General features: G+C 41.1%; 1 protein-coding gene across 5 annotated transcripts in view; it reads right to left on the minus strand.

Annotated features, from left to right (window-relative positions):
• Positions 1-9,927, minus strand: part of LOC111249032 (uncharacterized) — a 36,360-nt gene extending 26,433 nt beyond the window's left edge. For all 5 annotated transcript variants that reach the window (XR_015326276.1, XR_015326274.1, XM_022802304.2 and 2 more), the window contains exon 1: positions 9,091-9,927. The gene's annotated coding sequence lies outside the window, so the exon portion shown is untranslated. The remainder of the gene's footprint in view (positions 1-9,090) is intronic.
• Positions 9,928-10,359: the final 432 nt, after the last annotated feature.

Here is a 10,359-nt window from a genome sequence, read left to right on the forward strand (position 1 = left end):
TATATATATAGCTTATAAGATCAATATGCTTTTATCCAAATCAATGACCACCTTTTGAGCTGCCGAACAGACATGGTTGGTTCTAACAAGTATCATACTGGTGAATTCTCGCCATTGGCGTAATATTTCAACCTACGCTGTACCTGCGTGCACGTACTTCGTCTAGGAAATAGTCAGACAAAGCTGTCTGCCGGTCTATTGGCGCTTGCATCGGTTGCGACCTTCTCCAACGGCGACATCCTGCGTCCTGGCCAGAAAGACTACAGATAGCTATTTGTTGGCTATTCAATTGCCCGTGTCCACGGACACGAACAAATTCAAATACTTGAAATTGAGTCCTGCTTAGATAAAGCAGACGCAAAGCTGCTGCGGATGCTGATATAGACCTTGTCCGGCTTAACAGCTTCGTACACAGTATTAGGACATGGGGCCTCATACAATATTAATATACTCGTTATGCAAATAGAAACCGCTGTTATGGTGTTCTGAATTTGGAAAGAGTACGGCTCCTGACAATCTTCGTACGGTAGAAATCGTGCATAGTATATATGTGTTGCTAAGAGACTGACGCACGCTATGCGTTTCCTTATGACGAGTTACGTCGCACGTCGCGAAAAGAAGTTGAACTTTGCTTCCGAATTAGAAGCTTAGAAGGGCAACAGCTCTTAGAAGTGACTACTAAACTTCTCCTTGTGGATTAGCTGCGTTAGGGGTAGCTGCACAGATCGCATGCCTAACAGAAACGAATAGTAGCGTGTCGATATTTATTAATGTTATTAATAAATTGTATGAAATTACCCACATACAAGGAAATATAGCAGTCGGTCACTTAATTTTTGATTTTTTGTTTTTAGTCATCCTGTTTCCTTTTTTGGTTTCCTTCTTCCCTTTATCGACGGTGTCGGTAATAGTGTCGTTACTACTTCTGACCTACAAGGGAGCCTGAGTGCTTAACTGTGTATAATTGGCTGGTTTAGCGGTATGGAGCTAGGTTCGTTCTATAGATTTCATTAGACGATACGAGACTATCTTGCGTATAGTTGCATTTCGTTTGTATTTGTATTTGACAAATTATTTCTAATACAATATATCTTCAAAATCGCCTATGGAATACTTTAAAAATTCAGCGGGCGAGTCCTATGTATGAACATCGTACAGGATGTCGATGATTTTTTTTCTCTAGCAGACAAAAGCGAGTGAGTATCGGTTGAGGCGTTCATCAGAGTGAATCAAAATCAGCAAAAACGGTCAACTGTTATTAAAAGGACTGTAGCACTTTCCTATGCGGAGAGTGATACAGACGCTCAAAGGAAGCTGTGATAACCGGCAACTGGTAGATGCATATTTACAAACGCTTGCCTATGAATGAACGAGGCCATTATACTACCATATTGCATATCCTAGTTCAAGGTCACATAGCCTAGTTAAAATAATCACATCAGCATATATCTTTTAGGTCTTTTAATAAATGGTACATTAAACAGGCTCCTTTCGCCTGAGGACGTGTTCAAAATAGGACAAACTACCACTAATCGATACTACCTCTGTACGAAATGTTATACATGCACTATCGCATACATATTAACTTGCGAACGTTCTAGTCGGAAAGTGAGCATTAAAGGTCACCCTTGCTTGAAATTTCCGCTATCTATCTGCCAGCATCTACGGACAGAATCTCAACTACGCAATTTCTGCGTGCTCGCTTTGATTAGTGGTCCGAACGTAAACTTGCTAGCTATCGTACCTAATCCCCCTAGCACATACGTCTACGGATAAGACCAGCGCTTCGACGTGGATCTCCTAATCGTATTGTATCTGACTCTCTTCTGTTGACGTAACTTCTGTTACAAACAAATGAAAAAATCCAAGAAAAGCGGAGTGGCTATCCATGACAACTAAGCTGCGCTTGTCCGACGGGATTCCTACATTCCCGACGCCATTGGCCTCTCGCGCCGAATGGATCTAGCTTCGCGCCGCACTGCTCAGTGCTCTCCGTAATCTCGCACGCAGTTCCATTGTTTATAAAGCCGACTAAGGGGGCCCGCGCAACTTCCGGCTTCTGATGCGATCGACGGCATCTTGCACGTGTTTGCGGCACAAAACCAAATCTTCCGTCATCCTGACATGCATGTTTTTGTCAGGTAGTATTCCGTAAAGATTTCGACTGTTTTCCCTGCCTACTATCCTATGCTCCGATCCGTTACCTAACCTAAATCGATGCCCAGAAGACGCTGTACCCGCCACGCGGCGAACAGTTGTTTGCGCACGGCACGAAAACCTCGGCTGCTTAAAAAGCGCAGATAGCTCTAACACCGTTTCAAATCAAAGGAATAAAACATGGTTTGCTTAAGTAGTCAGCTATGTGCTTTTCAATTTTCTCATAATCGAACGAACACTCTTTCAATCTCAATCAATTGTTCGCTAGTCGATCTGCCATGAAATGGACATCATCGTGCAGGTCTTAAGTGATCGAGTTTGCCCATGAAGCCCGAGCCGCACGCCCGTTCTGACATTACGTGGAGATAGCACAATTTATTGCGGCCGTTCACACCAAGAAACACCAGACTACCCAAGCTGGTTGTCTCGAATTACCCGGACTAACCGAACTTACAAAGTCACCCTCGTTGCGCTAAGAAAATTATTGAAAAGCGCTGAAATTACTGTTCTTCAAATGTTGCCCAAAAAAGTGAGCTCTCTGTCCAGCTTTTTTTTTTTTAGCAGCAACCGCTTGGCAATCTCGAACTCTGGATACGTCTGCTAGCGAACCTACTTGTTTCGAAGGGTAGCGTTCATTCAGGATCGTTTGAAAGCTTTACCATGTCCCCTCTGCATCGATTTTGAGATCAAAACCGACCGGGGCCACTCCCTGTAAATGCCTCCACGCCCGCTTTACAACCTAATCTAGTAGCCATTTCTCTTTCTTTGCTTGCCGCTTCTACTCCTTAGCCCATCGCTTGGCCTTCTTTTCATCGAACACTATCAGTGGCTAGCAATGAATCAACTATTCCAGCAACCCTTTTCTTAGAATAGTTAGCTCATCAAGCTTAGTCCTTACTAATTATTCGACATTAGGTTTTCGTCCCTAGTATCCTTTAATAAGCTCAATACAATTAGAATGCTCTGTTCTTGCAAGCATTAACGTGTCGTTTACAGGCCACAGATGGTGTTGGAAATAGTGTTCAACGTAATTTCTAAAACAGATCTTGTTTTGGCGATTAAAATTTAAAGCGAAACATAATGACACGATAATGTCCAAATTTATCTAGTCCCACAAAAGTGGCAATTGCTAAAAATGAAGGCTACGCAAGTTGCGGTTCGTAAGAACTCGATGCAATATTTCGAACTATCTTTCGGATTTCTATATTGCTTCTCGGCTATGTCATCGGCAACGTTCGATGATCAAAAGGACCTGTTCTGTGTATGATTCACTATGTGCTCTTGTATGTGGCCATCGCAAGCACCCCCTAGAAAGGGTGCGCACCTTTACGTAAGAAAATCCGCTAGATCGGAAAATAAGCTACTACACACATCACAGAGGTCCCTAGAACAAGTTTCTCTACTCAGCTGATGTAGTCTAATTAATATTCAAATTTGGAGCGCGCGAAATAGCTCGGATCCTAACGGGCGTCCGTTCGGCATTAGATGCAAGGTAAATGCATGGCCAGCCTAACTGGACTTAACTGTCTGTATCCATCAGGGCACAGAGAGAGATCCGAAATTTCAGTTTCAGCTACAACAATTAGCCCGACTATAGTCTCCCATGTATGAATTGATCCTACGGATGCTCAAAATCAGACACGGGTCGATGAATACTGTCGAATAGATACCATTCCGAAAATTGCCGGACGGTAAAAGTGGCATGGGGGCTAACCCTGTAAATTATGCTAGTCTCAAGAGCGCACACAGCCTAGTCATATCGCCCTTTGTTTACAGGTTAACATGCTTATCGCTTTGAGATTAACAAATTGACATCAACTTTAGAGAAACTATTGGGACACAGAAATAACGACACGTGCACAGCAATGAAAAGCTTTTTTTGTTATTTTTTTATTTTTTTTTTTTTAAATTCTTCAATTTGAATTGTACGATTTGGCAGTGTTACAGGCACAAATCTAGGAGGATTCTTATGATACTGCACCGTTTCATCCATGGAGGCCTAATCCGTTTGAATAAAGATTTCCTCTAATAGCAAACTCGACAGATCGTCTGAATACGAAGTATTTATTTCACTGAGCCCGCCATTGACGTTTGTGTGTATTTATCAAGTACTCTAAATGAATAATGTCGCTTGAATATTCGTCATACCGTATAACGTCTCTTCGACGTAGCCTGTGCCCGGCTCAAGCAACGTAATTATGACAACACACAGATCTGTGCCTACGTGTTCATTCTAGACAACGGATTTGATTGAGCTGGGCGGGCTGTATTCTTCTATGTAAGCCAATATGGCGATGTTTCATCGATCAGAGGTGATCGACACGTACACTGCTATCTATCGGGGACAGGATTAATAGAGCGTCTCTCCTAGTACATCATTTGAGCGAGGTCGTACTTGCTAAACGGATTTCATCAGCCCTAGCTACTTCATCTAGCTGTTTTTATTAAAATTTGGTGTTTGTATGCGATTGATTCATATTTGGAATTGGGGGGCGCAATTTTTTCCAACACCGAAAATTTCTAATGCTCATCTAGAAAAAAAGAGTTGAATGGGCGTAGGCCGCAGCGGATGGGCAGGCGGCGTCTGTATGATCGATGGGGTGAAACCGTCATGTAGTGCTAGAACCCTACCCTTTTGAAAAAACTGTGGAACTGTACACCTGAAGGCAAAAAAACGTTGACCTACGTTGAAACGTTGAAAAATAGACCTATTACGTCAAAAATGGTGATTTATGTCAATGACCTATTCTTGAACTGGTTCGGTGGACAAATTTTCGTATCTGTGCGTGCAATTTCTACGTATGTTAACAGTCTAGATGCTATAAACAGCATAAAATAAAAATGCTTCGTGCCAGCGGCTCACGGTGTTTTTAATAGAACTGACACAGTTCGTTAGAAGATAAACGCAAATACAACAATGGGTCTCGATGCGTTATGATTTACAGTGGTCTTCTGCAGAAGAGTGTGGAACGACTGGATCGAAGAGCAGAGAATAGGGCATAAATTAATATACAAGCTTTGTGCTTAATTTTATATTGTAAAGTTTTGTAACGGTTAAGAGTAATAAACTATAAATATAAAATAACTAATAAACAGGGTTTGTTGTATGCAGAATATCATTACGAAAGTATGATATTTTTTTTAATGTGTTGAATTAATTATGCTACGATTTTCGATTTTATAGCAGATAGTATACTCATTTTCAATTTCTTGTATGAGTTTTTTTTATAAAAAAAAAAACACAAACATTTGATTCCAATACTTTGCTATTTATAATGGCAGTTAATGATTTTGAAACTAGAACCTAAAAACCCATGCAGACAGATCGCCTGATGAACGCTTTTTTCCAGAGTTTGTTTCTTAGAGATATTTCTGTTGTTTTCAAAGAAAAAGTTTTCCCATTTGTTTGGCGCTAAACTTCAACAAGCAAAAGTAACTAATATTGAAAAGACAAGGGGTAAACCATTGTGAAAATTTGATAAAACTGTGTTTTGAACTATATATATATATATATATATATGTATATATAGAAAGGCTCGCGCATATTTGCTTGTTCAAATACAAAGTTTTCTAAACCTGGGCACTGAAAAGAATTTTAATATAGTTATAATTTTATGATATTTTACATATCTTTTTTGTTCGTCGTATCTCGCTAATACAATCGAGATCCGTGCATTGTAAAATTCACGTAAAGCAAAGCTCTGAAATAAACTATTTACTAGCGAACTGCCTCTTCTACCTGGCATCGCTTGAAATGGCTTCCTTTGAGAAATTTCATAGGGTTTATAAAAAAGAAGTTAGGGCTGCAATTTTCACCGAAATTGACGGTTTTCGCTTGATCTAATCCCATCTACGCGCTTCCTTCCTATGTAACTACACATTGTACAATACATAGGTACAATCAGTTGGCTATATCTACAGGTTAGCGACATGAAACAAAGGTTAATGGGTTTGCCTCGTCGCTCGCAATAACACTGGCTTTACCAACCGCGCAACATTAAAAGCTTCAGATCACGTATCGAACATCTTTAGCGGTCGAAAAGGCCCGCTGACACAGACGTCCTGATAGGCAAATTTATGTAGTCGATATGCTTCCAGTCGAATCCACTTGTCTCGGAGGACAATGTCTGACATTCTGGGGTTCCACTGAATGAATGGGCTTCGGAAATGTCATTATCTGCAGGTTGGGTTACAGCAGACGGATACAGATGATAATACGAGATTATCTTACGTTGGTCGCGAATGTTTTTTTTACGTATGGCAACATACGCGCTTAAATAAACGCCACCAAGTACTGTGTATATTATTCTAATTGGAAATCCTGTTGATCCTCAAAAGAAAATCAAGGCCTCTTGAAAATGTCATTCTGCATACGCGATCTTACACCGTCGAGCACATGAGATACGGCCATGGAATGAACTTTGATCTTCTTTTTGTCACCATTGAACGACTTGATTTGAAGGATAATAATGATTATTAATATTCTATTACTAAACTTTTGTTCAATATTGCAGTTACATAAAATTATCTTCTGCTGTAACTTCTTCTATTAATTTAAATCTGAATAAGTTATACGTTGTAGAAAATGCTTGTCTTGAGGTTAGCGCAGCGACCGGGTGCCATCGCTGAACCTCAGCAACGTGATACTAAAGGTTAGCTCGAGTGGTTCCTCATTCAGCAGTGAATTTTCTTTAAGAAGAAGCTTCACAGATCATATTCGCATATACGTAATGCAATAGTTGGAACCTGGCGACAGAATTCTGTCTCTTACGAAACCAGTTTTCTAGATCCATACCGTTATTTTACTGTTTAAAGCAATAAACTGTGGCACGAATAGCGAGACAGAAGTGCTCGTTCCAACAGCGGAAAGACTCCGACAAAACCGTTGACCAACCGTTAAGAGACATGGTCAGCTCGTTTCACTGCACCCGTCGACGCCCACGTTGTCCACAGTGTCAAGCGTCGTACCTTTTTTACCGTTGCACCGTTCATGTTATGTTACTAGGCCATTAATTGTAGTACCAATGGCCAAACAGGTCCCCTGGAGGGGAGAAGGCCACTCTGCGGTCGGACAGGAGCAGTTCAGCTAGAAGAGTTTAAAAATGCCTCATTTTAAATAGCGTTTCGGAAAATGATAAGCGAATGGAATCCATAGACAATTAGGATCGTGCGTGTTCGGTCAATATGGACGTACGATAAATATAAAGAGCCTTTTATCGCCCAACGGTCCTTAAATAGCGTTTTCACAATCGAAACGTGTTTGTATGTGTATGCACGGCCCAATGCTGAACATGTCATACATACGGTTTTTACACACACCAGCTCTAATCAAAGTTATAAAGTATCGTCGCGAACGCCTTCACATTTATAACGTACTACTATAAACAGATCAATAAACTCAACAAGTCCTTAGATCAAATCCAGACTGTATTTCTACATATATAACATGCAAACACTAGTGCCTATTCAACCTCGTCCGTTCATACTATATTCGAAATACATTTACTCGTTGAATTTACCTTATTGATCTTTTTCTACTTTCCCTCTGTCGATGCTTTTCCGTGTTTCCGACACCGACAGCGCGGTCTTTTTCAAAGATTCATCGAATTTGTATGTACAGCAAGTTTTTACAAAAAAATAAACAGCAGCCGAAGAAGTAGCTGCTTTTTCGACCTTCTGCTCAGCTGGGTTTTGATGGGCATCATTGGTCGTCACGACATCACCGCCATCCAAGCGATGGCTATTTGAGCTAATTTTTGCTTTTGTCATCATCATCATCATCATCATCATTAGCAAAATCTGGTTTTCTCTGTGACATTCGGGTATATACCAATATATAATGAAACCCTCCTGGATGTAACCTAGAAAACTAACCGTTAAGTTGAACGAGTGAGAGGATAACTTTTCGAGCACTCTAATCTCTACTTTTAGTTAGGTGAGTGAGAAATACGCTGTTTGCACTACTTCACGATACGGTCATTTGGCGATAACCGGAGCTGGAATAGTGAATGAATCGTAGGGTTGATGGAAGTTTGCAGGGGGTAAATCACAAGATTTGTATCATTTTGCATAGTTCTAGCAGATGGGGGCTTTTAGGTAAAAGGACCGATGGAGGGGAAAAACTGGTGAACAAGGTGAATTGGGGTTTAGATTTCAACCCAACCCTCGTTGGTCATAGGCAGCACATTATGTTTAATTCTTAATTAGAGTTCGCAATGTGGCTATAACTTATCGAAGTTGAGATTTCGCAAGAATATTTACAGCAGACTATGACACGAACTAATTTCGACAGGAATTCGTTAATGTTATTTTGCCACAAACAGCGATGTTCTCAATGTTCGGGGGGGCGGTAGCGGAGTTAGGCCATATTTGTATTCTAGTTCCACTTCTAATGATCGTAGTGATGTACGTCGGGCACTATAGTTACTCAAATCCGGCGAAATTAACTAATATTTCGAATTAGTCTAAGTTCAAAAATAAAAAATCAGCTAAACGTTGGCAAGATATTGCGTTGCTGACCCGGACGTACTATCAGCCCCAGTGTTTGTCTCGTTTAACTGTCTGGTGCCGTATTCTCGCCGACACGACGCCGTAGATCAGCTGAAAGTACGATCCTACCTAACACATCGAATTCAAGGCACCGATGGAGAACGTTCAGACCTTGTCCAATGTTATTCGCTAGCGGCTATTCGGAGCCCAAGGTTTTAACTGGCAAGACCCTGCTATGCTAATGTATTACGAAAATATCTAAATATGTATATAAAATACAATATATATTAATGAATAACTTTTCGAATTTCCAACAGCGCATGTGGACCCGTTGACCCCTCTCAAGGCGTCGACTGTTGCCGATAGAAGCAATAGAATATGTCGTTCACTCTTTTATATTTCACTAGTTAATGGAACAAAGAAAAATTACCAAAATGTCCAAACCTGTCTGTATAGCGGTATCCGTCTGATCCGATCTAACGCTGATGGTATTCGAGCGCATTATCCACTTTCAGTTATGTTCGTCGAAAACGATAGAAACATCCAAACAGCTAATAAACAATATCAACGTTCACTGAGTCTTGAGACTGTTAATTCGTCCCTTGGGCAAACCACTTGAAAAACCCCAGTTCATTACAGGGTCGCCACTAATTACTGCCATCGTCGTCACTTGTATCCCAGTGTATCACATCATTTTTAAGTACAATCAACAATAACTACGTTCATCGTTACTACTACACACTGAAATTGGGTCTCAACCCATGAGCTTGGCTCCCCAATGAGCTGGTTCATTTATGAACTATCTTCTGGGATTAGGTGCGATGTCTTTTTTTAGCTACACTTTTCTAGTAAACGCTTTCGCAACGTTTCGAGACCCGTGCAATCACTAGCAATCCCTGCTAAAACGGCCACTAAACACGACGGGAACATTTCCGTTAGACAGTAGACAAAAGTTTCAGCACCTCATTCGTAGGTTGCAGTCAGTTGGAAGGACAAGTGCTTGACGTCGTCGTCACGTTACGCGACGCAGTACCTACGCGGCCTGTCACCTAATGCATAACGACGAAAAGCTGCGTTATTTCTTTGCCCTTTCGTCTATGTAATCGACTTCCAAAGCTGTCGTATATCTTCACAGCACTCTACAGTATTGATTGAAGTTAAGTACGCAATAGTTCAGCTAATGAGGTAACTATATGTGTTGGTAAAACAGTTGGGCTGGTCTATGTTGTACATGCTGAGTCTATGGGACACAGTGTATTTGTTAGCCAACGTTCTAGGCGTTCTGAGGCATCCACATGTACGAACTACCCTAGGCTTCGTGCCCTAGGTTTCCTTCCCCCGTGCGTAAGTGGAGAGGATAGAAACGCCCTTTCCAGCAAAGGATACTTCACGGCGAGGGATGAATTCGCTGAGGTTGCCCACGGATCAGTACCATAAGAGCCATGAGCTACCTCTGTACTCTGTGAGACATTCATCCACCCCCCTTTGACTCATGTCATTATCCCAGCTTGAAACAGTGGAGCGATATTCAGCGCAGTCTTCTTATCTTAAGTATATCTTATACATTTAATCGCTATAATGGATTTTCTCAAAAATGTTGTAACCTGTCATCTAGAAAAGCATATCTGTCGACCGGTTTCGTGGGTTATTAAAGTCGATCTGCGAGAAATGAACTTCCTCTTGGTGGTTATTGATACGAAGCCCGGGTTTGTC

This window comes from Varroa destructor, unplaced genomic scaffold (genome assembly GCF_002443255.2).
Source record: "Varroa destructor unplaced genomic scaffold, Vdes_3.0 BEIS01000004.1, whole genome shotgun sequence".
In the NCBI taxonomy this organism is placed as follows: domain Eukaryota; kingdom Metazoa; phylum Arthropoda; class Arachnida; order Mesostigmata; family Varroidae; genus Varroa; species Varroa destructor.